At 35.7% G+C, this 24,882-nt stretch overlaps 1 non-coding gene across 1 annotated transcript; it reads left to right on the forward strand.

Moving 5' to 3' along the window:
- The first annotated feature begins 4,140 nt into the window (after positions 1–4,140).
- LOC124890929 lies at positions 4,141–4,247 on the forward strand. Its single transcript, XR_007049448.1, has one exon. It is a non-coding gene; the product is annotated as a small nucleolar RNA R71 (small nucleolar RNA).
- The last annotated feature ends 20,635 nt before the right edge of the window (positions 4,248–24,882 follow it).

Here is a 24,882-nt window from a genome sequence, read left to right on the forward strand (position 1 = left end):
ATTTTTCTAGAAATTGCATGATTGTGAGTGATTATGGGTAACTTTATTTTTGTGAGGGCACATGGTTGATGAAGATTGGGTAATTTATATGATTTCTTTGCTTAAACGGTATGCATGAAATTGCCAACTTAATGAGTCTATTCTTGAGGGTAGGTTGTCTCTAGTAATGGTTCCTGAATCTACTTCTTATTCATAATTGTTGTGTAAGCCTATATGAGCATCTTGTTTTCCTTTGTGGGTACTAAGACTTCTGTAGTATGCATAAATGGATATGTTGTTCGAGGACGAACAAAGCTTTAAGTGTAGGGGTGGTGATCTTGGGTGTATTTATATGCCTAAGCACCATAACTTATCCATGTTTTAGCTAAGTTTAGAGAACAAAATGCCTAGTTTCTTATGTTTTTACTCTACTTCTATGTAATTGAGCTAACCGATGTGATTAGCATGATTTTAGGTATTAATGAGGTAGATGAAGACATAATGGGACTATGGAATGCGGATGGCATATGACACAAGAGAAAGTAGCAGTCTGGACCAAATGTGGTGCCTAGAAACTATGTCCAAGACTAGTTTGTCATTCATAATTAGTTCAGGCACTTAGAAGGAAATTATGAGAGAAAATATTATTAAAAGGCTTAATGCTGAATTTTTATTTATGATTCATTATTCTGTATTATTGGGAGAGAGGAGAAAGGCGGCTTATCTTGAGGAGAGAGAGAAACATTTTTGTCTCTTGTTTTCACTATTCGCACACCAAGATCGTCTTCTAGTTTTTGGTATGATGAATATATTTATAATGCTTTTCATTTTATTCATGAGTAGCTAAGTTTATTAGTTAGGATTATGGAAGTCTTGTAGCATACAATCTATCACTTTAGATTTTGAATTCGTTATGCATTGATTTGTTTACATCATACTCTCTTCGCTTATCTTGAATTCTCGTGGTTGCAAACATAAATGATATGCCTTAAAATGCAACTTGTTCGAAAGAAAGGTTGATGTTTGGAAAAGAGAGTAGTGACAAGAAAAATAGGATTACCAACCTCTATTTCATAAGTTAATTCCATAGCAGGATTAACTACTTGGAGATTTCGTATTGTTTTTAGTAAACGTTTTTTATTCAAGAGAACTAAAGTGAATTAGTCCTTGATGGTTGAGAAAAACTAGGATTATATTATTAAATACAATACGTTTCTTTGTAAGCACGATGCATGTATGAATTCGTAAAGACCATAGTTAGAAAGTATTGAAAACTACAAGGTGGACATAACCCTAGCTTGCCATTTCTCTGAATTTGAATACTACTACACATATTTCATTTTGTTAAACTGAAACCATTAATTTGTGAACTGAATCAAATCCCCCCTATTTATTTTATGGAAACAAATGATTAAAAGTCAACTAATCTGCATACAACTTAGTTAGCACCATATTCCCTGTGGGATTCGATCCCAACCTAGTTGGGTTATATACTTGAGAACGACCGCTTACTCTCTCACAAGAGAGGTGTAATTTGGGCATATCAATTTCTCAAACTCCTTACTAAATCAATTATTTCATTAAAGGACTTAGGAGCTTTTTGAATGAAATTATAGTCTATCAAAAAAGGGGATTAGGGTACATATGAGGCTACGAAAGAAAAGGATAAAGGCTAAATGGAGTTTAACTAGGATAATGCACAAAGGGTGGGACAAATAGAAGGTATAAAAACAAGGCTATCAAAGAAATGCCTAAATTATCTACTAAACCGATCTCTTTATTTTGCCTTACACACACACCGGACAAGTTCAATACATCACATGCAACAAGGAATATACAAAAATCTCACACGCGCATGGCACATGCTTGACTCAATAGGATCACCATAAATTCTCAACCAAATAATAGCATGAATTAAAATTTAAGCCACAAAGTACAAGAGTCACAATAATGAGCCTAACTGTCTTAAAAGAAGCAATTCACTCATTCTACATGCTTTTACCAACATAATACTTGCCCTTGTAATAAAAATTAGCACCAACAAGAATATTTTACATAAATTTTTTTAAATTGAGCCAAAATTTAGGAATTTCCTCATCCCACACTTAAAAATCTACATTGTCCCCAAAGTGAACTTAAAATTAAGAGATCAAAATACTCCCTAAGGCCTGTAGGCCTAGGTAGTAGCATCTTTACACATAAAAGAGGTTCATAGGACCGCACACTCAATCTTTGCCATGCTTCTTAGCTCAATTTTATGGTACTCGGATTTTCCATCAACCTGTGACTCAACCAAAAACAAAACTATGTGAAATAAAAGCTAAAAACTAAAAGTAAAAAATACCTACTTAACTTGGGTTTCCTCCTAAGCAGCGCCTGATTTAGTGTCGCGGTACGACCCAACTCAAATCAACCAAGTTCTTTCATATTTTTCCTCATACTTGGAGGTCATCTTCTTATTCTTTTCATCTCTTTTAGGTGTGTAATTTTAATAGAAATAGGTTTTTCTCATCAATTAGTATCAAATCAATCTTAGGTGGTAGAAGCTTAGGCTGCTCAATCAAGTAGACCAAAAGGGTCTTTGGTGGACTAGCCACCCCATACTCGTCCCCTTCAATCACATTGATCATATATAAATCTTTATATTAGGACGTTGTGTAGGTGATTTGTAAACATCACATACCACCTTTTCATCCTCTACACTCATTTTGAGTGTGCCTTCTCTAACATCAATCAATGCTCCTTCGGTTGCTAAGAATGGACGCCACAAGATGATTGGTACTTGTTCACTACCTCAAAATCAAGAAAAATAAAGTCAACAGGAATAATAAATTTACCAACCTTTATGAGGACATCCTCAATGATTTCTTTTGGATATGTCATGGATCCGTCTGCTAGCTGCAAAACCACCTTGGTCGATTTAGGCTTTCCCAAGACCAATGTATCATACAAAGATAAGGGCATCAGATTTATGCTCATCCCTAATTCACTCATTGCATGGACCACTTTAGTCTCAGTTTGGATCGGTAGGGTGAACTTTCCCGAATCTCTCAATTTCTTAGGGATTTTCTATATCATTAAAGTACTACACTCTTCAATGAGTGTCATCGCCCCCACATCCTGTAATTTTACCTTATTAGCAACCACTTTCCTCAAGTACTTTGCATACTTAGTCATACCCTGTAAAACATCTAACAAAGGTAAGTTAATGTGAAGCTCTTTGGATGTATCAAAGAACTTCTTAAATATGGCATCCTTCTTTGTTTTAATGTGCCTTTGAGGGAAGGGTAGTGGAAGTGTCTTCTGTACTTCTAGTTCAACAAATTTTTCTTTCAAGTACTCAGACTTCCTTGAATTTTCAGCAACTTCTTCATTTGCTTGTTCAGTTACCACATCAACATCTTCCTCCTTAGTTGCCTTTGGAGGTTTTCTTTGAAGCCTTTTACCACTCCTCAAGGTGATTACCATAACCTGCTTTGGATTTTATGTATCTTCTAGCAAACCACCTTATGGCCTAGTATTGAATACTTGCTTTAACTGCCCCACTTGAATCTCTAAACTTCTCTGAGCTGCTTGTGAATTTTTTATGTCTGCAGCCAATTGTGTCTGACTAGCTAGAAACTGCTTCAACATCTCTTCCATGTTTCTAGTTAACTGATTCCCTTATGCCTATGGTTGCTAAATTTATTGTTGTTGTACATTCCAAGGTTGAGTCTGTCACTTCATGTTGTAGGCATTACCATAATTTGGCCTTTGAGGATTGGTCACATACATCATCGATTCTGGATTGAACACACACATAGCCACTAAGTGACCACTATTACCACATACTTCACACTAACCTACAGCTTGTTGGATGGCATTGCAGGATGTGCTACTCAAAATTTCATGTTGCTGAACTGAGTGTATCAAATTTTGTAATACAGAAACCTGAGCTGATAAGGTTGTGAATTGGTCCACCTCCAACACACCCATAATTTTTTTCGCGGTACTTCTAGAATATGAATTCCACTCAGGATTTCCTTGTGCTATACGGTTCAATAATGTGTACAACTCATCATAAGTCAATCCAGTGGTTGACCACCTATTGCTGAATCTAGAAAAATCTTCGTATTGTGATCAAGTATTTCTATAAAAGTGTGAGCAAGTACCTTGTTAGACTATTGGTGGTGTGGACAATCCCGAAGAAGAACTTTAAAGCGTTCCCAAGCATGATAGAGATTTTCATCTGGCTTCTGTTTGAAGCTCACAATCTTACTACGAAGACTTACAGTCTTGCCAGATGGAAAGAATCTGATGAGGAACTTTCTGGCTAAGTCATGTCATGATGTAATTAAATTGTCTGGCTTCGCATTTAACCATCTTTTAGCTTCCCCCAATAGTGAATGGGGAAAATGTGTCAGGCTCACATAATTTGTACTCACACCAGTCGAAAGAATGTATTAGTAAGCTCAATGAAAGTCTGCAAGTGGACTTGTGGATCCTAGCGTGAAATCCCTGCAAATTGTCCACTATTGATAAGAAGCTGGATCATGTTGTACTTTAACTCAAAATTTCCCCCAGCAGCCAGTCTTTGAATTGGGGAAGTCAAGTTCAGCGAAAGTGGGACTGCCACTTCCCTCACTTTCCTACGTGCTTGTTGTTCTGCAGCCATTATAGCAGGATTCTCTTAGTCTTCTTCTATTTTCATAAATTGGGGGAGACGGATTGCTCTCTCCTTCCTTGATAGAAGTGTTGTTCTCGTTCGGGGATTGATTTAAACAAATCCCTATCCCTTGCCAGCTTCCTAATCTTAAAACCTATTTTCTGCAATCAAAAAACCAAGACCAAGCGTAAAATATACCAAAAAAATCTAAAGGTTAAACTAAAATAAACAGTTGTCAAATAATAAGTCCCTGACAACGATGCCAAAACTTGACAGCGTCCAAGCGCACACGCAAGTGTAAGTGGTCTTATCAAGTAGTAAAGTGTCCTTCAAGAAGCCAACTATCTATCCCACAGAGACTTGATTCAACAAAAATTCTATTTTAGTTCACAATTTAGACTCAGTTGATGCAAACATAACCAAAAAGTGTGTTTGGAAGTTATAAATTGTAGAAAAGTAAACAATGCATAAATAAAGATCTCGAAACAATAAATAAGAGAAAACCCAGCGCTGAAGCACTTTGAACAATCATACTATGTATTGAATTTCATTCGTTAACTTGCTTATCTTGGTTATAGATTCGTAGGGTTAATTGCATGATTATGGTTTTCCGACCTCTAATCCCTTACCTAAGTTGAACCTTACAATTATATCGTTGAGTGGGGATATAATAGTTCACTTAAGTTCCTTAAAGCTATGTTCCTATGAGTGAATCAAGTAAGGTATCTAAGTACATCCCTATCCTAGACACTAATTCGAATTCCTTATTTCATAGAGGAATACAAACCATATTTTGTTCATCTCCATGTTCTATCCCGTAATCCCTCTTCTGAGGTCAACAGGTAGACAATTGATGTATTCTAAGGGTCATGAATCCTGAAAATAGTAAGATCAAAGATGACTACACAACCAATAATGATAAACAAACTAAAAAAACTCAATTCAAAACTATAGTACTCATGTTCTTGGCTTCAACCCCGGAAAAGAGCGTTTAGCCATGCATTGTCATAATTATAATCCCAAGGTGGTAATTAATGACCAAGAACATGAATGAACTAAATAAAAATAATAAAAACCTAATTTTGAAGCTTTAACATCCCCTTGATCTCAAAAATATGTCCAAAGATGAATAAAAACGTTTACGGAGACGTATATATAGCAATAGGGTAAGCCCAGGTCGTGTTGAACAAGGAATCAGCGTGAAAGTCCAGGGGTGGAATGAACATGTGACGCGCGTTGTATTCCATAGAAATGGAGCATACGATACAGGCTATATTCCATAGCAATAGAGAATGCGACGCACGCATATCGCACGGCGCTATTAGAATTTGCATCTCGAATTTTGGTTAAGTGTTAGTCGTTCCTCTTTTCACCCCTTGTCATGTGGTCTCTTTCTCATGATTTTACAGCCTCTAAATCTTCCATATATCATCATAAACAGCTCACAAAAGATCCTAAATCATCAAACCACATGAATTAGAGATTCAAAAAACACTATATCCATCACGATGAATCAAAATAAGAGCTAAGACTAGGCTAGTTCATGTTGATCTTCCACTTAATGTTTCACTTCTACACTTAATCAAATTAAACTATACACATTAATCAAATTAAACTATACACATCACCAACAAGCTATTCCACTCATAATCACACATTAAAATCATTTGGAACATATTAAACAAAATAAAATCCAACAAGATAGACTAGACAAGCAACTAGCTCAAGCTAGCAAAACTAGTTTTCTCTATTGAACTCTAATTGACTCAATTAAGTACAAACTTGTTGGGAACACTTTGAACCATCGAAAACACGTCCTTGAACACTTATATCCACATTTATCTCATTATCAACCCATATAGCCTACGAATCATCCTCAAAACAAGGCTAAGAAGACTAGAATAGTGACACTAGAATGCATAAATACACCCAACATCACCGTCCCAATTGAGTCCAACCATACCACACCAACCGCTCAACCTTATCAAACCAAACCATAGACCATAAACCAAAAGTAATACCAATACATAATATGAAAACCAATCCCAAAATGTATTAGGATGGAACAACCAACAAAATCATCCAATGATATCAGCCCACTGGCTTAATCCTATGCCTAGGCCGACACCAATACCGATCCCGCCCATACCAACCCCCAGAAGTAACACAAAGCCCCTATCTAAAAGTGTAAATAATTTGGGTTGGGACATACCCCGAACCATGGCCTAAACCAATACCTAAAATAAAAGAAAAGTGTCTAAATAAATCTATCACATGAAATAATGTATTCCAAAATGATGAATGCTCACCACTTCAGTCCAAATACTGATACGAATCTACATGCTAAATAGGAGGAATATAATGGTCGATTCCTGTATAGTGTGGATATACAGCCGCTAGTAGACGGGGTTAGAAAATGACCGCTAACATGAATCTCAGAATATGAATAAAATAATACCAATTATAAAACCAAGTGAAACCATCCATAATGCTTAAAACCATACATATATAAGTGAGAGGAAAGGAAACTGGGTTTAGCATGCATTTAAAACCTTTATACCTGGGATGTGTAGCTTTGTTGTCCTAATCACCCACGGGCAATATGGGTTCAGCTCCCCCTGCTGAAAGGGTCCCAGTGCTTGTAGCCGCATGACCAGGGAATATCCCATGGGATGACTAGTACATCCCCTAATATAAAATATGACACATGCATATGGTCATCAAGACCCCTCATATCGACAAATATGAGTTTCTAGTTTTGGCCCTCTGAGACCGCTACCTTCTATATCTTAGCTACACACCCCGCCATTAATGCCCAATTAGAACCATGTCCAAACAATACATTTACCATTTATTAACCAAGGCCAATATTAGTGGTATCATCATGCCACCCCTTACTTGCAAGTAATATTCATAGACAAACCATTTAGGTTAAGGGGACCATTGGTGCCCTTCCAATTACCATATTAAATCCCCCTGGGAGACTTCCATGTTCTCTACAAGTATAACCATTTAGCCTTTAGACTTCTCAAACTATTTAAACCATGCATAAGTCCTTTATCCAGTTTGAGACATACAAGAGTTTCATTAAAAGAAGTCAATGCAATGAACATATCTTTATAAGCATTTTATCAAACACCTTGGGGACATAATATAATCAAAACCAATTTCAAAGACCATTAAACCATTACCATCCAATCCAGTTGTCCAAATCCATCCTTTATGTATATAAGAGCATAGATAAAACCATAGGAAACCATAACCAAGTATTCAATATCAAAACCCCTAAACAATAGTTGGAAACCATAATCATGAAATAGTAAAACCATGAAATCAATCATATAAATAATGAATTTGGTTGAAATTACAATGAGGGAAGAGATTCATGCCTTTTACTAAAAAATTGATGGAATAAAATCACCAAGACAAGCCCCAAAGCAATCCATAAGATAAAACCAAGCCTTTTTTCTCCAAAATCTCTTGAGAGAATTATGAGATATTTTGGAATAGTTTCTAAGTGTTAATGAATAGAATAATAGGGAAAATAACCTCCTAAGTGTATTATAAGTCATTGGTCCTAATTAGGGTAAGTAGGGAAATGTCCAGAATACCCGCTCTTAAATCCATTAAAAACCCGTCACAGGGATCGACTAACCTATACGAGTTGTACCCTCCTATACGATCGGTTTCCACCACTCGTATCCAAGCCTCAACCCTTGGATCAAATACTGTCCAGTATGTGACTCATCCAACCATGTCATAACCACAGCATACGATCTGTACCCATACCTCATATCCCTGGAAGAATAAAATACCAGGAGGATCAAACACTTCCCACCATATGAGTCCTTGATACGACTCGTACCAAGCCCTACGACTCATACCCCCAAGTCTTACCCATTCCAGTGACCAAAACCATCCCACCTACTAATACTAGTCAGCATACAACAGGACCATACCACTCATACCCCAGCATACGGCTCGTACCCATGAGTCGTATTGGGTCTGGAGAATGGAATTCCATGAAATTTTCTAAGGGTCAAAACTCAGGATGTTTCAATATTTATATATATAATAATGTAGGATAATCTGGCCAAAAATTAAGACAAGTTGCATCTTTAGAACTGCCTATTTGAATTCTTACATTAAGAAAACTATCATTTTATAACAAAAAACTATTTTGTTGATTATTTTAATAGTTTATATTATTTCATACTTCATATTTATATATATTACTCTCTAATAAAAGCGAGAATGATAATCTTTCATTGTCCTCGCAGTGTTATACTTGGCATTTTCTAAAATTACTTTTCTTGGGTAGCGTGCATTCTTTTTGAGTTAATTGGAATACCATACAAAATTCAACAACTTTTAGCCTTTTGGCTTAAGTTTATAGCATCCTCATATTTAGTAATGACACGTATACGTTCACTTTAAGAATTTTTCTCCAATTATGTTGCTAACCTTTTATGTTGCCTCTATTAATAGTTATTGATAATATATGAATCTCCTCCTTCTAACCAAAAAAAAAAATAGTTACTCCATTTCAATTTATGTGGCATGTTATTTTTTTTAAATTCAAATATATTTATATTTAATCATAATTCTTATATATATATTTCAAAATTTTTAAATAGTCAATTATTGTGACTTATAATACTCTTCACTTAGTTTTTAAATAGATAAATTTTATTTTAAAAAAGATTCCATATCCAAATTCATGATCAAACTTACCTTATTTGAATCTCAAAAACCTTAAATTTGCCACATTGAGGGAAAGGGAGTAGTTTATACTCCCACCTTTTCTAAATAAATGACTTTTTTAGCTTAAAACACACCCTTAAAAAATTATGCTAGAAAACAAATACAATATATTTATTAACTTATCCTTAATAAATATCTTGAAAATAATATTACTCTTTAGTAGTTTGTTGATTTTGTAAAATGTTCTTTATTTAAAGAAAAGTAAAAATAGAAGCACGTCTTTAATGTCTTCTTAATTATCTAAAAACGTTATTTATTTATGCTCAATGAATAAGCTAAACAATCACTTATTTAGAAATGAATGAAACTTATATGTATATTTTATATATGTATATATATACAGGTACATTTTTAATATTAACCATGATAGATAATGAAGAATTCTTTTTATCTTTTATCTATGTTATGTAATTCTTTCAATAAATAAAGCTTGTACAGTTGATGTCTCTTGAACCAAACATTTTTTTAATGAATACGCTCAAGCTCCAAATTGATGTTGTTAAATAAATATAAACATGCTATAACTAAGCTGAAATTCAAAAAGCCTGAAATCTAAATTAAATCCATCAAATAAAAACAGAGATTTATCTCTTGTATTTATTTGAAGGTAAAACAAAAGTCTAAATTAAGTCTAAAAAGAGTTCTTATTAGTTTAAATATTTTTGTGCAATTTAATTTTTTGAGAAATATATAGTTTTTAGATATTTATCCCAAATATCAACCTATTTTTTAATAACTTAATGTTGTAATAAAAAAAGATAAAAAAAAGTAATATTTCATAAATTTAATTTTGGGTCAGAGCTTCGCACGGGCCTAACACACACTAGTAAAAAGAGGATAGTTGACACAACCCGAACTGGAGCCTAGTCGTGTCGGGTACCTCAAGTCTAACCAGGATCGGAGACCACCCCAATAGCCCACCGTTAACCACCTTACACCCCATGTCGGATGAATTTTAAACATATAATAAAATAAAATAATAATAATCCAAAGACAATAAAGTAAGTCTATAACCATAACCAAATAGCCACAACCAAATATCCAAATAATACCAATCCCAATGCCAATACCAATACTAATGTTAACACTAATATCGACACTGCCCATGCCCATAGTATTTCGACAAAGTCTTACCAGAATCAAAGAACATCCGATCGGGACATGCCCCCAACCATAGCCAAAACTAAAACAAAAGAAATAACAATAATGGAAAGAAATCCATAACAGGAAATGGGGTCTTCTGATGTATGGAAGCTCACCACTTCAATCTGACTCAAAGTTGTACTCCGAATTCAAGTCACTGAACAGGAGGAATGGTAGTATAGATGGTCCTTGCATCGCATGGGAATACAACATTCAAAGACGGTTAGCGAAGTAAACGCTAGCATGTAACTCAGGGTTAAAGGTAAAATAATGCCATCATTCAAAACCAAATCAAATAACCATATGCATCATATATATTAATATATATCATGTCGGGATATGAAACAGGGTTTAGCATGCATTTAAAATCTTAACCTGGATTATGTAGCTTAACCGTCATAAAAATCCACCATCAAGCTATATGGGTTCCGCTGCCCCTGCGAAAAGGCCCCCAGTACGTGTTAGCACACAAACCAGGGGTATCAAGGAAGACTAGGGAATTCCCTGATCCCACATCAAATGAAGATACAATCATATCAATAGTGTGAACCATGCACACAAGCCATCAAAACCAAACCTCATGAAGGCAATCACGAGTTTCCAATGTTTGTCATTCGGACCCACACCTTCATAGATAGCTATCACAACCCCCATTATTGCCCAATTAAAACCTTTACACGTAACCAAACCACCAATTCCAAGAGTCAATTATTAAGGCATTATAAAGTTGTATCGTGATACCAACTATAGCTTGCAGGCAATGTCACTAGCCAACACTTAGGGGAGTCCTTCGTACCCCACAGACTCCATTATTAAAATTACTTAGGGGATTTCTTTGTACCCCACAAAGTTTTCAAAACCAACCTTAATTATTTAACCATTTTGTTCTTTGCATTAGTTTCAAGAAATAGTCAAACCAAACACTTTAGGGATTCCATTGTACCCGTAATTCAAATTCCCACCTTTCCAAAAACTAAAAAACAACGTTGGGTTTATAACCACTTAAAGAGTCACAAGTTTAAATCAATTCACCATTATCAAGTTCAACCACCATACCCATGTAACCACATGTTCAAAATCATAATTAAAACAAAAAAAAACCATAATTAAACCATGAGAAACAATATTCATCCATGAACAATCAAAACCCCCAACCTTTAATTCAACACCATAACAATACCATGAAAACCATACATTAAAACTTATGCCTTTAGTAAAATAACAATGAGGGAGGAGTAACATGGCTTAGACACCTAGAAACACGAAGAGAAATTGCCCTTGAGAGACTTAATTGATTAGCTTGATTAAACCATAACTTTTGCTTGAACGGAGAGTTTGAGAGAGAATTTGAGAGTGTTTTATTAGGAATAATATGTTAATGAAGTCCCAAAAGATGTTTTAAGTAGTTGTATCAAAAGGGCTTAAAGTGGAAAATGTCCAAAATGCCCCCAACTTAAAAACTGTAAAAAAGATGAATATGGTTACAAGTTGACCCCTTGACTCATGACCATAACCTACAACTCATACCCTTTAGTTATCACCAAGACAGTGAGTTGGAAACCCATACACTGTCAACTATACGACTCCATAATCCCATACGTGACCAGACTAAACGACTCTATGGTTTAGTCGTATCCAAGATAAAACCCAAGGAATTGGACGCTGGACAACATACGACTCAACCCTACCACTTGTAACTAATCCCTACGGCTCTTAGTGAGCCACTCTTACTCAAATCCAAGCAAAGCACTAACTTTCTGATTTGATGAAGGATCATCCTAATGACTTATCACCACCCCTAACGACTCGTACCCCTAAGTCATTACCAAGACCGAAAACCCAACTAACATCCACTGGTCACCTAACAGCTAGGGTCACCTAACCTATACCCACACCATAGGACCCGTATGATGAGTCATCACTAGCATAGTGAGCTTAAAGCTCAAGAATTTTCCAAGGGCCAAAATCTAAGGTGTTTTAATTCTTTTCCTCTTGGATAATTCTTTCTCAAATGATAGGACAAGGTAGTGAATTAACCGATTGAACCCCGAATCATCTCTATTTTTACCTTTAATACAGAAAATAGAGTACTAAGGAATTCACAATCTACCTTTAACAAAGACAAAAAATAAAGATGTTAAGAACAACACATACCTCAAGAATGATTTTTTGAAATGGGAAATAGGAATAGATACGTAAATGTCATGTCCTCTTCAGCTTCCCAAGTAGCCTCTTCGACCCTGCGGTTCCTCTATAGAACCTTTACCGAAGCTATGTCCTTGGTCCACAATCGACAAACCTGCTGATCCAAGATTCCAATAGGTACCTCCTCATAAGACAGGGAATCTGAAATACAAATATCCTTGATAGCATAATTTGCAATGAGTCACCTATATACTTCCTTAACATAGAAACATGAAACACCGAGTGAATGGAGCTCAAACTAAAAGGCAACTCTAACTCATACGTAATGTTGCCAACCCTTCTCAAAACCAAGTACGGACTAACATATTGGAGACTAAGCTTTCCCTTCTTCCTAAACCGCATCACTCCCATCATGGGAGACACCTTTAAGAACACCCTATCCCCAACCTCAAACTCTAACTTCATACGCCTCACATCTGTATAGGAGTTCTAGTGACTTTGGGTAGGTTTAAGCCGATCTCAAATCACCTTCACTTTCTCCATGGCTTAGTGAACCAAATACAAAAAAAATATCTCTGCCTCACCAACCTCAGACCACCTAATAGGAGATCCTCACCATTTATCTTATAAGGCCTCAAATAGAGCCATCCCAATGCTAGAGTGGCAGTTATTATTATATGCAAACTCTATAAGAGGCAAATATTGAACCCAACTACCACCATAGTCAATCACTCAAGCTCAAAGAATATCTTTCAATGTCTGAATAGTCCTTTCTACTTGCCCATCCGACTACGGTTGGAATGCAGCACTAAGACTCACCTAGGTCCCCAAACCTTTCTGAAATGATTGCTAAAAGTGCGATGAAAACTACGTACCATAATTCAAGATAATATAAATAGGTACCCCATGAAACTTCACAATCTCTTGGAAATACAACCTCGCATAATCATATGCTAAAAAATTAATCCTCACTGGTAAATAGTGAGCAAACTTAGTCATCCTATCCACGATGACCCAAATCAATTAGAATTAATTTCGAGATTGAGAAAGAGCGATAACAAAATACATATTGAAAAATTCCTACTTCTACACAGGAAACTCATTTTCATAATATAACCCCCTTGGCCTCATGTGCTCAACTTTCACTTGTTGGCACACCATGCACTTAGCTATAAGACTAGCCATATCCCACTTCATATTATTCTACCAATATATCTCCTTAAGGTTATGATTATTTTTATCAAGCCAGAATGAATATCATAGCACCACTCATGTACCTTAGACGATATTCTCTCTCACTATCCATCTATATCTGGAACACATAATCTCCCTTGGTACCATAAGGTACCATCACCACTAACCTCAAAAGCTATTAATTTCTACCCACCTATATCACCCTTGATTCTCATCAATATAGGATTTAACACTTGCTTTTGTTTCACCTCAGCACCCAAGGATGACTTTGCCACCTTTTGAACAAATACACTCTAAAATTCAGAGTCCAAGAGGAGAACTCCAAGGTTAGCCAAACGGTGAAAATCTTCCACTTATTATTATTTTCCCTCATCTACATGAGCTAGACTCTTCATGGATAACCTACTAAGAGTATTATCAACCACTTTAGCTTTTCCTGAATGATAGTGAAGACTCATGTCATAATCCTTAAGCAACTCGAGCCATCTACTTTGCCTGAGGTTAAGCTCTTTTTGGGTGAACACATATTGCAGGCTCTTATAATCTGAAAAGATATCCATATGAACTCCATACAAATAGTGACATAAATTTTCAATGAGAAAACCACAGGCAATAGCTCCAAGTCATGAGTCGAATAATTCTTCTTATGCACCTTTAACTATCTAGAGGAATAAGCTATCACCTTGCCATGCAGCATTAAAATGCAACCAAGGTCCCACATGGGACACATCACAATAGACTACAAAACCATCCATGCCTTCAAGCAAAGTAAAGACCGGTACCAAAGTCAGCTTATCCTTTCACTTCTCAAAATTGTCCTCACACTATCAGACCATGAGAACTTTACCTTTTTTTGAGTTAAATTAGTCAATGGGGCATCTTTAGTTGAAAAACTTTCCACAAACCTCCTGTAGTAATCGACTAAACCCAATAAGCTCTGAATATCAGTTGAAGTCGTGGGTCTAGGCCACTTCTTAAACACTGCAATTTTTTACGGATCCACTATGATACCTTCACTAGAAATGACGTGGCCTAGAAAAGTGATGGCGTTCAACTAGAATTCACATTTAAAAATTTTAGCATACAACTACTGCTTCTTTGGGTTATGCAATACGATGCAAAGGTATCAATATGATCCACCTCAATCTTCGAGTACACCAAAATATTGTCTATGAACACAATGACAAAAAAATCTAGAAATTGATAAAATAATTTATTCACCAAGTCCATGAATGCTGCTGAAGCATTGGTTAATCCAAAAGACATAGCCATAAACTCAAAATACCCATACTGGTACAGAAGGCAGTCTTAGGATTATCCACCTCCATAATTTTTAGCTGATGATTCCCAGACCGAAGATAAATCTTAGAGAAAAACTTATCACCCTAAAGCTAATCAAATAAATCATCTATCCTTGGAAGAGGGGACTTATGCTTTACCGCCACCTTATTTAGTTGTCGGTAATCAATAAACATACGAAGAGAACCATTCTTCTTATACACTAATAAAACTGGTGCACCCCATAGAGACACACTAGGATGGATAAAACCCTTGTCCAAAAGATCTTTTAGTTGCTTTTTTAACTCAGATAGAGCCATTCTATACAGAGGAATAAAAATAGGATGACAGTCTAGAACAAGATCAATCCCAAAAGCAATCACTCTATTTGGAGGGGCACTAGGAATGTCATAAAGTAATACCTTAGGGAATTCATTCACCATCAATGCAAAATGTAAAAAAGGACATGATGTTGGGTGTATTTATGCACTCTAGCATTGCTATTCTAGCCTATTTAGCTTTGTTTTAAGGATAATTCATGTGATTTATGTGTTGAACATGATATAAATAATCATCTAAATAATCAAGGATGTGATTAACATGTTTAAAAGTGTTTTCAAACATGTGTGGGTTTAAATCATTTATTTAAAGTCGAGACGAGAAAACTAGTTTACTAGCTTGAGCTAGGTGATGTTCTAGTCTATCACGTTGGATTCTAATGTGTCAATTAGTTCCCAAGGTCAATATTGTGTATTTTTAGAGAAGAAAAACTTGTTTAGAGTTTGTAAAGTTCAATTTAAATAAGCGAAGAGTCAACAATAAGGGTAAGAGAAAGTGGTCCAGACTAGTGCTTTATTTTTGTTTCTAGCTTGTAGTTCTTGACATTGTGTTTTGTTGAACTATAATTTTGGTGTTTGATGTTTTAGGATTCTTGAGGAGTTAATGTTGATGATATTTTAATGTTGAAAAAGCAATAATTGAAGGCAAAATAACACAACAAGGGAAGGATGGATGATGGACACTTAGACAAAATATTGGAAGCAAATTCCAATGAGGGCATGAAGATGAGCCTGCATTCCTACCTTAGACTAGTGCTATAGATCCCGTATTTCCTACCATAGAATAATATTATAGATCCTGAATCGCGCGCTATATCTCAGGGGTACAAGCCCCTCGTCGCCTGTCTTATTCCACACGGTCAAATTTGCCTCTACATAATTACATGACATTAACACATTATAACATACTTTGTGACATCTTGAAACATTATAGGAGGTTTTTTCAACTCTTTCTTTTAGGTTTTATATTCTTTAATTTAGCTCTTTAATGGTTTTAATCACGTATTCAAGAATCTTGATTATGGTTATGACTATTAGTGGCTAAAAACTTTGTTTTCGGGTTAAAGCCAAGAACATGACTACTATCGTTATGAATTAATTCCATTGGATTCTCTTTTAATATTTGGTTGTTTGTTTATTCTTGTTTTAACTATTTTAAGGATTGATCACCCTTATAATACATATATTGTTGATCTTGCGATCTTGGGAGAGGGAAATGGAAGATAGAATGTAAGGATGAACAAAGTATAGTTCTTGTTCTTTTATAAAATAAAGAATTAGAATTAGAATCTAGGACAGGCATGTACCTAAAAGCTTTATTTGATCCACACGTAGGATGATAACGTTAAGCACTTAATTAGATTATTATATCCTCGCTCAATGATGCAGTTGTAATGTCCAAGTTAGGTAGACAATTAGAAGTCGGGAGACTATGATCATGCAATAAACCCTATGACAACAACCAAGATAAGTGATTTAACGAATAAATTTCAATAAAGTAGTACGATTATTCGAAGTGCTTTAACCCTGGGTTGTTTTTTATTGATTATCTCAAGTCTTTTAGTTTATTCACTATTTACTTTAACTTTGATTTACAACCTTCAAAATCCCTCTTGGTTACGCTTTGCACTAGATTAATCTAAATTGTGAACTGAAATCAAATAGTTGTTAGAACAAGTCCCTGTGGGATCGATATTTGGCTTTCTTGAAGGCTACTATATTACTTGGTGGACCACATACACTTACGTATATGCTTGGCCCCTATTAAGTTTTGGCACTATTGCTAGGGACTTGCAATTTTGCAACTAATTTGGTTTCAGTTTTACTTTTTATATTTATTTGGTACTTTACACTTAGTCTTGGTTTTGTATTTGCAGAAAATAGGTTTTCAAGATAGTAAGCTAGCAAGGGATAGGTATTTGGTTGAACCAAGCCCCGAACCTAAGCAATGTTTTCATTAAATAAAGAGAGAAGCAATCCATCACCCCTACATTCTGCAAATCGAAGAATATCAAGCGGATCCTTCTCCAATAGCTGAAGAACATGCAGCATTATGGGACAGTTAGAGAAGTGACAATCCACTTCCCATAAATTTGCTCCCTCTTGACATGATGCAGATTAATGATCCTGAAAAGGCTATTTGTCAGAGAGCTTTTGACCTTGTGAGTTCACACTCAAGATAAGTGAAATGAAAAAAAAAAGATGGAAACCGAGTATGAGAAAGAGGAGGAAAAAAAATGACTAAGTCAAAATTTTGGTCGTGCCACGACACTAAATCAGGCGTCATTTGGGAGGAAACCCAAGTTAAGGTATGTTTTATTTTTAGTTTTTACTTCAGTAGTTTTTATTTTTGTTGAATAACAAGTTGATGGGAAGTTTGAGTATCAAAAAAGCTTGAGCAAGAAGCATAGCAAAGACTAAGTGTGGGATCCCCAGACCCCCGTGATGTATAAAGATACTACTAGCTAGGCCTAAAGTCCTCAGGGAGTATTTCTATCTCTAACTTTTAAAGTTCAATTTGGGGATAAAGTAGATTTTTAAGTGTGGGGTGGGAAAATTCCCATTTTTAGGGTAAAAATTTTTGTGTTAGGAAGAAATCAGATGTTCTTTTTAGTGCTATATTTACTTGCATGATGCAAGTTTTTTGGTTGTAAAAAGCATGTTGATTGTGTGAATGACTAATTTTTAGACTCCTAGGCTCATGTTTATGACTCTTGTACTTGTGGCTTAAAATTTGAATTTATGTTATTGTTTGATTGAGAGTCTATGAGGATTCTATTTGAGTCGAGCATATGCCATGTGTGCGTGAGGTCGTTTGTATATCCTTGTTGTATTTGTTGCTAGAACTTGCCTCGTATGTATACTAAACGAAATAAAGAACATGGGTTTAGGAGATGATTTAGGCATTTCTTTGATAGCTTTGTTTTATACCTTTTTTTGACGTACCTTTGTGCATTACCATAGTCAGCCCCTTTGAGCCTTTAGTTTTTGCTTTAGCAGCCACATATGTATCTTAATCCCTTCTTTGATAGACCTTACTTTGATCCAAAAACTTCCAAGCACTTTAGTGCAAAATTAATTAATTAAAAGAGTGTGAAAAATAAGAGGAGAAAAGGTGAAAGTGAAGCCCCAAAGTAATAGTTATTGGTGTGTAAAAATGTTGTGTTATGGTTGGGAGGAAAAGAAAATTTGTGCTAAAGAAATTCCCAATGTTAACCCAGTTGTGCTATAATGAACTTGTTTTGGCCCTGGTCCTCCTTGGACATTGTGCACCTAAACTAAGGCAAATCGCTTAAGTTGAGGGTGACTATCATAGGGGTGCATAGCGTAAAGTGGGTGCAAAAAAGGGGTAAAATAAAAGATATATACTTAGGATACTCCCACCATATTTTTTATGAATGAACTTAATAAGATGGGGTGAAAACAAAAGAATGGGGTAGACAAAAGTGGTGTAATTTGGTTGTCAAATATTGGTTTTAATTGTATAATGTAGTGTATTAAAGCGCTTAGGGAAGATAGTCACTATTCCAAAATAGTTCCTACGCATCCCTTAGCTTACATTACAACCATTAAAGATCTATTTGATCCTAATCTTAACAAACTAATATTAGTGGAGTACTATAATAAGGGCAAGCCTATGGGTTATTTGGTGCAACTTATGAATTCTATGTGAGAGTGAGCGAAATTTGATTCTTATACCTATTTTGTTATAAATTGCAGTCTCGTGAGTGACTATGGGTAACTCTATTGTTGTGAGGGAATATGTTTTGAAGAATGTGTATGATTTATATGATGTCTTATATTGAGAAATATGCATAAGTTTGCCACTTGTTGAGTCAATTATTGAGGCTAGGATGTTTGTAAGTAGTGTTCTTGAACTATCAATTGTATATATAACATGCTTAGTGTAGAAACTTGCATTTTGTGTAGTCATTGTAGTGATAGCTTGAGTGTCTTTCATGTAGTGAAGTGTAGAGTATCCTTAACTTATGATATATAGAGTAAAGAGTTGTTCGAGGGCAAACAAGGCTTTAAGTCTGGGGTGGTGATGTTGGGTGTATTTATGCACTCTAGCAATTCTATTCTAGCCTATTTAGGTTTGTATTGAGGATAATTCGTGTGCTTTATATGTTGAATATGATTTAAATAATCATACAAGTGATCAATCATGTGATTACCATGTTTAAAAATATTTTCAATCAAGCGTGGGTTTAAATCGATCATTTAGAGTTGAAACGAGAAAACTAGTTTACTAGCTTGAGCTAGGTGATGTTCTAGTCTATCGCGTTGGATTCTAATGTTTCAAATTAGTTACCAAGGTCATTATTGTGTATTTTTTAGAGGAAAAACTTGTTTATAGTGTGCAAAGTTCAATTGAAATAAGCCAAGAGTCAACAATAAGTGTAAGCAAAAGTGATCGAGACTAGTGCTTCATTTGAGTTTCTAGCTTGTAGTTCTTGATTGTGTTGTGTTGAACTCTAAGATTGGTGTTGTATGTTCTAGTATTCTTAAGGAGTTAATTTTGATGATATTTTTATGTTGAAAAATCTGGAATTAAAGGCAAAATAATACCACAAGGGAAGAATGGACGATAGATACTTAGACAAAATTTTGGAAGCAAATTCCAATGAGGGCATGAAGATTAGCCCGTGTCGCCTGCCTTAGACTAGTGCAACAGATCCCACGCTTCCTACCATAGAACGGTGATATAGATCTCGCATCTCCCACTATATCCCAAGGGTACAAGCCCCGTGTTGCCTGTCTTATTCCACAAGGTCAAATTTGGCTCTACTATAATTACACGACATTAACACATTGTAACATACTTTGTGACGTCTTGGAACATTATAGGAGTTTAATGCAAATTCTTTTAGGTTTTATATTCATTAATTTAGATCTTTAATTGTTTTAATCACGTATTCAAGAATCTTGATTATAGTTATGATTGCTAGTGGCTTAAAACTCCGCTTCCAGGGTTAAAGACAAGAACATGACTAATATCATTATGAATTAATTCTATTGGATTTGCTTATCATGTTTGGTTGCTTGTTTATTCTTGTTTTAACTATTTTAAGGATTGATCACCCTTAGAATACATATATTATGGACCTTGTGATCTCGGGAGAGGGAATAGGGAGATAGAACGTGGGGATGAACAAAGTATGGTTCTTGTTCTTTTATAAAATAAAGAACTCGAATTAGCATCTAGGACAGGGATGTTCCAAGAAGCCTTACTTGATTCATATGTAGGATGATAGCGTTAACCACTTAATTGGATTACTACATCCCCACTCAATGATTTAGGTGTAATGTCTAAGTTAAGTATATGATTAGAGGTTGGGAGACCATGATCATTCAATAAATCCTACGAATCAACAACCAAGATAAGCGATTTAATGAATGAAGTTCAATAACATAGTATGATTGTTTGAAGTGCTTTAACCCTAGGATTTTCTCTATTGATTGTCTCAAGTCTTTTACTTTACACACTATTTACTTTAATTTTAGTTTACAACCTTCAAATCTCTCTTGGTTACGCTTTGCACTAGATTAATCTAAATTATGAATTGAAATCAAATAGTTGTTAGAAAAAGTCCCTGTGGGATCGATATTCGGCATTTTTAATGGACATTATATTACTTGGTAGACCACGTATACTTGTGTATATGCTTGGGCGCTGTCAGGACCATCCGAGTTAGATTCTTTAACCCGTACTAAATGATAGAGACACCCCTTGGAAATTAATCTCTAGGTCTCTAAGATATGATATGAAGTCCCCTTAGGAGCTAGAAACCTCCTTCCCACTCAATAATCGGCTCATTAGGGAATTTAAAGATGACCTTGCGGGTATGAAAGTCTAGAGATGCATAGCACGAGTGAGACCAATCCATCCCGAATATGGCATTGAAATCAACTATGTCTAATTCAAATAGATCCACCAAAGTCTCCCGACCACTCACAGATAGCAAACAAATTCTATAGACTCTTTTAGACACTACAGAGTCACCCACTGGGGAGAAACAAAAAAGGGGTCCAAAATACACTCGGGACCGAAGACAAAATACACAGCCATAAATGTGTTCACATAAGAAAGAGTGGACCTTAGAACACGTAAACAGTACACATCACGGGAAAAGAGTTTCAACATACCAGTAACGACATGAAGCGGTGCCTCAAACTCCTGATGGGAAGTGAGAGCATATAGTTAGTTTCGACCAGTGTCAAAGCCAGATGGTGCACCCTTTGGTGACAGAGCTGATAAAGAGCTAACTAGAATCATGTTTTCCCCAGAAGCAACCTTAGCCACTGGACAGTTTCTAAGCATGTACCCTAGCTGACCACAGTTAAAGAACTTATTCTTTCCTTCATCACAGTAACCCCGATGAAATTGACCACAAAATCTGCAGGGAGAATAAGATGAAGTTGATTAGGCCCCACTGGCCTGAGATTGGGCACCCTGTTCCCCATAATTATCACCACCATGAAAATGCCTATCACCTTAAGGCATTAGATAGGGAGAACTAGCCATCGAGTAAGACCAGAATTGCCCTACTTCTTTTTGTACCACTTCTCACCATCCCTGCCACTCGGATGTTGGCCACCATACTTCTCAAAAAATCTAAACTTTTTGCTCTAGCTCTCCCCTATCTCCGCCTACTTCTTCTTCTCTTTCTCAACCTGTTGCATGTAAACCACTAACCTGGAGATGTCCATGTCCTTATTCAAAAAGGTAGCCTTACTCTCTAAAATAAAGTCTCGTGAAAAATTGGAAGCAAATTTTCTTATTCTATCCCTCATGCTAAAAAACAACTCCGAAGCACACCAAGACAACTGGTGGAACTTTAATGCATACTCCTTGAATGACATCTTATCTTGCTTTAGGTTAAAAAATTCTTTCACCTTCGCCTCCCTCAACTATAGAGAAAAGAAGTGGTCTAGGAAATCATTAGAAAAATCATCTTATAGGGATGACTCAGCATCGCCACCCCTTGACTGGTCCATTCTTTATACCACTAATAGGCCATATCTTTCATCTGGTAGGTAGCAAACTCCACACCCTCCATATTAATAAAATGCATAATATGGAAGATATTTTTTATATCATTAAGGAAACTTTAAGGATTCTCCTTGACCCTAACTCCAGTAAAGGTTAGAGGATTCAACCTCACAAATTAACCAACCGTTGTGGCCTCAGAAGATAGAGTAACAGAAGCACCTTGCTCGACCTGAGAAGCTACCAATTATGTTAATATATGAATAGACTGATAAAACCAAACATTCATTATTTCAGCCTGAGAAACTCGAGAAGGACTGGAGGGGACCAGTGGAACTCCAAAAGAACAATCAGGAATTGGACCCCTCGACCGAGTCTAGACCCTATACGTAGGATGGGTCCCATCAACATTGTCCTCGAGTAGAACAAAGAAGTTTTAATGAACTTTAAATCATATGGGAGGAATGATCTAAAAAATGAACAAATGGGTATTAGAGAAGATTCTAGTACCTGAGACTCTACAGCTCAAAAATAGAACACAAAAAAGAGAAACATTCCTAAATGTATTATAGCCTCTCCCTTAAGAGTGTGGCACACTACACACCCTTAAAAGAGACTCTACTCGATATGTTTTTATGGACTCCTAATTGACCATGAACCTAGAGCTTTAATACCAATCTGACATGACCTGAATAGGGGCCTAGTTGTGTTGAGTATCTCAAATTATGTCAGGTGAATTATGAACATCTAACAAAATAAAACAATAATAATCCAAAGACAATAAAGTAAGTCAATAATCATAACCAAATAGTTACAACCAAATATCCAACCAATACCAATCCCAATGCTAATACTAATACCAATGCCAACACTAATACCGACATCTCCCATTCCCATAGTAGTGTAACAAAGCCTCTAACCAGAATCAAAGAACATCTGATCGGAACATACCCCCAACCATAGCCAAAACCAAAACAAAAGAAATAACAATAATGAAAAGAAGTTCATGGCATCAAATGAGGTCTTTTAGTGTATGGAAGCTCACCACTTTGATGTGGCTGAAAGTTGTCCCCACATCTAAGTCACTGAGCAGGAGGAATGGTAGTATAGTCGATTCCTACATCGTGTGGGGATACAACACCCGACGATGGTTAGCGGTGTAAATGCTAGCATGTAACTCAGGGATAAATGTAAAATAATGTAATCACATATATACATATATATTGTGCAGGGATAGGGAACAAGGTTTAGCATGTATTTAAAATATTAACCTAAATTGTGTAACTTAACTTTCATAAAAATCCACCGATGGACTATATGGGTTCAACTCCCCCTGCTGAATGGGCCCCGATGCGTGTTAGCCGTACGAACTAGTGGTATCAATGTAATGATCTAAAAATTTAATGAAATATTTGAAATTTGTGATTTTATGTGATTTGAATATGTTACCCCTCCTCGTAGTTACATTATGGTATTTATACGGTGTGTAAGTGATTGGCATGGTTTTCGATGCATTTTGGTACCATTTATGCGATATTGTAATTTTTGATGGCTTCGAAAGTCTTAGTTTATACTTATGGGGATATCTTTTGATTCGTGCAATGGATGGCTGAACGAAAAACACTAGAAGCTTTGAAATATCAATTTTAGGCTAGGTAGACCTCTAGTTCGGTTCCCAATGTACCTGAGCTCATTTCTACCTATTGGTCGAAAAGTTGGAAAATTAGAAATATGGGTGTGGGACCCATATTTAGTCGAAATGACCTCATATGAAAAATCCTACTTTACCAATGGATATAGATTTTATGGTGGTTTCATATTTTGCGTGATTTTATGACTTTTAAATCACATTTCGACCCTCAATTTGGAAAATTAAAATTTCAAGTTTCGGGGGTCAACTTTGTGAAAATGACATTTTTTTTAAAATCTAACTTTGCCAAAGCATTTGAAACATTGAATTTAATATGTTTTCATAGTTTGTTTATATATATCAGACTCGAAATGAATCCCAAACACCCCGTCGAAGTCTGGGGTGAACTTGAAGGCAAAAATCTGGTGCATAAATCAGATTTTTCTGCAATATAAATATCCTTTTTGCCCTTTTTGCTCATTTTTTATCTTGCCTCTTGGGAGTTAAACCCTAAAATAGTGTGGGAGCTTAAAAGTAAAGTTTTTAGGAGCTTGGGAAGCTATATAATACCTATTTCTTAGTTTTATTATGGATATAAGGTAAGAATCACTCCTTTAATAAGTAAGCACTCTTAATACTCTCTCTCTTCCTAAATAATGCTCCTCTCTATCTCTTCCTAAATAATGTTCCTTTCAATGTCCGGCGAAGTAAACGCCGATCTTGAAACACCACCGATGATAGGTAAGTACACTTTTTTCTCTCCCTCACTCTC

The sequence above is a fragment of the Capsicum annuum genome, unplaced genomic scaffold (assembly GCF_002878395.1).
Source record: "Capsicum annuum cultivar UCD-10X-F1 unplaced genomic scaffold, UCD10Xv1.1 ctg2684, whole genome shotgun sequence".
In the NCBI taxonomy this organism is placed as follows: domain Eukaryota; kingdom Viridiplantae; phylum Streptophyta; class Magnoliopsida; order Solanales; family Solanaceae; genus Capsicum; species Capsicum annuum.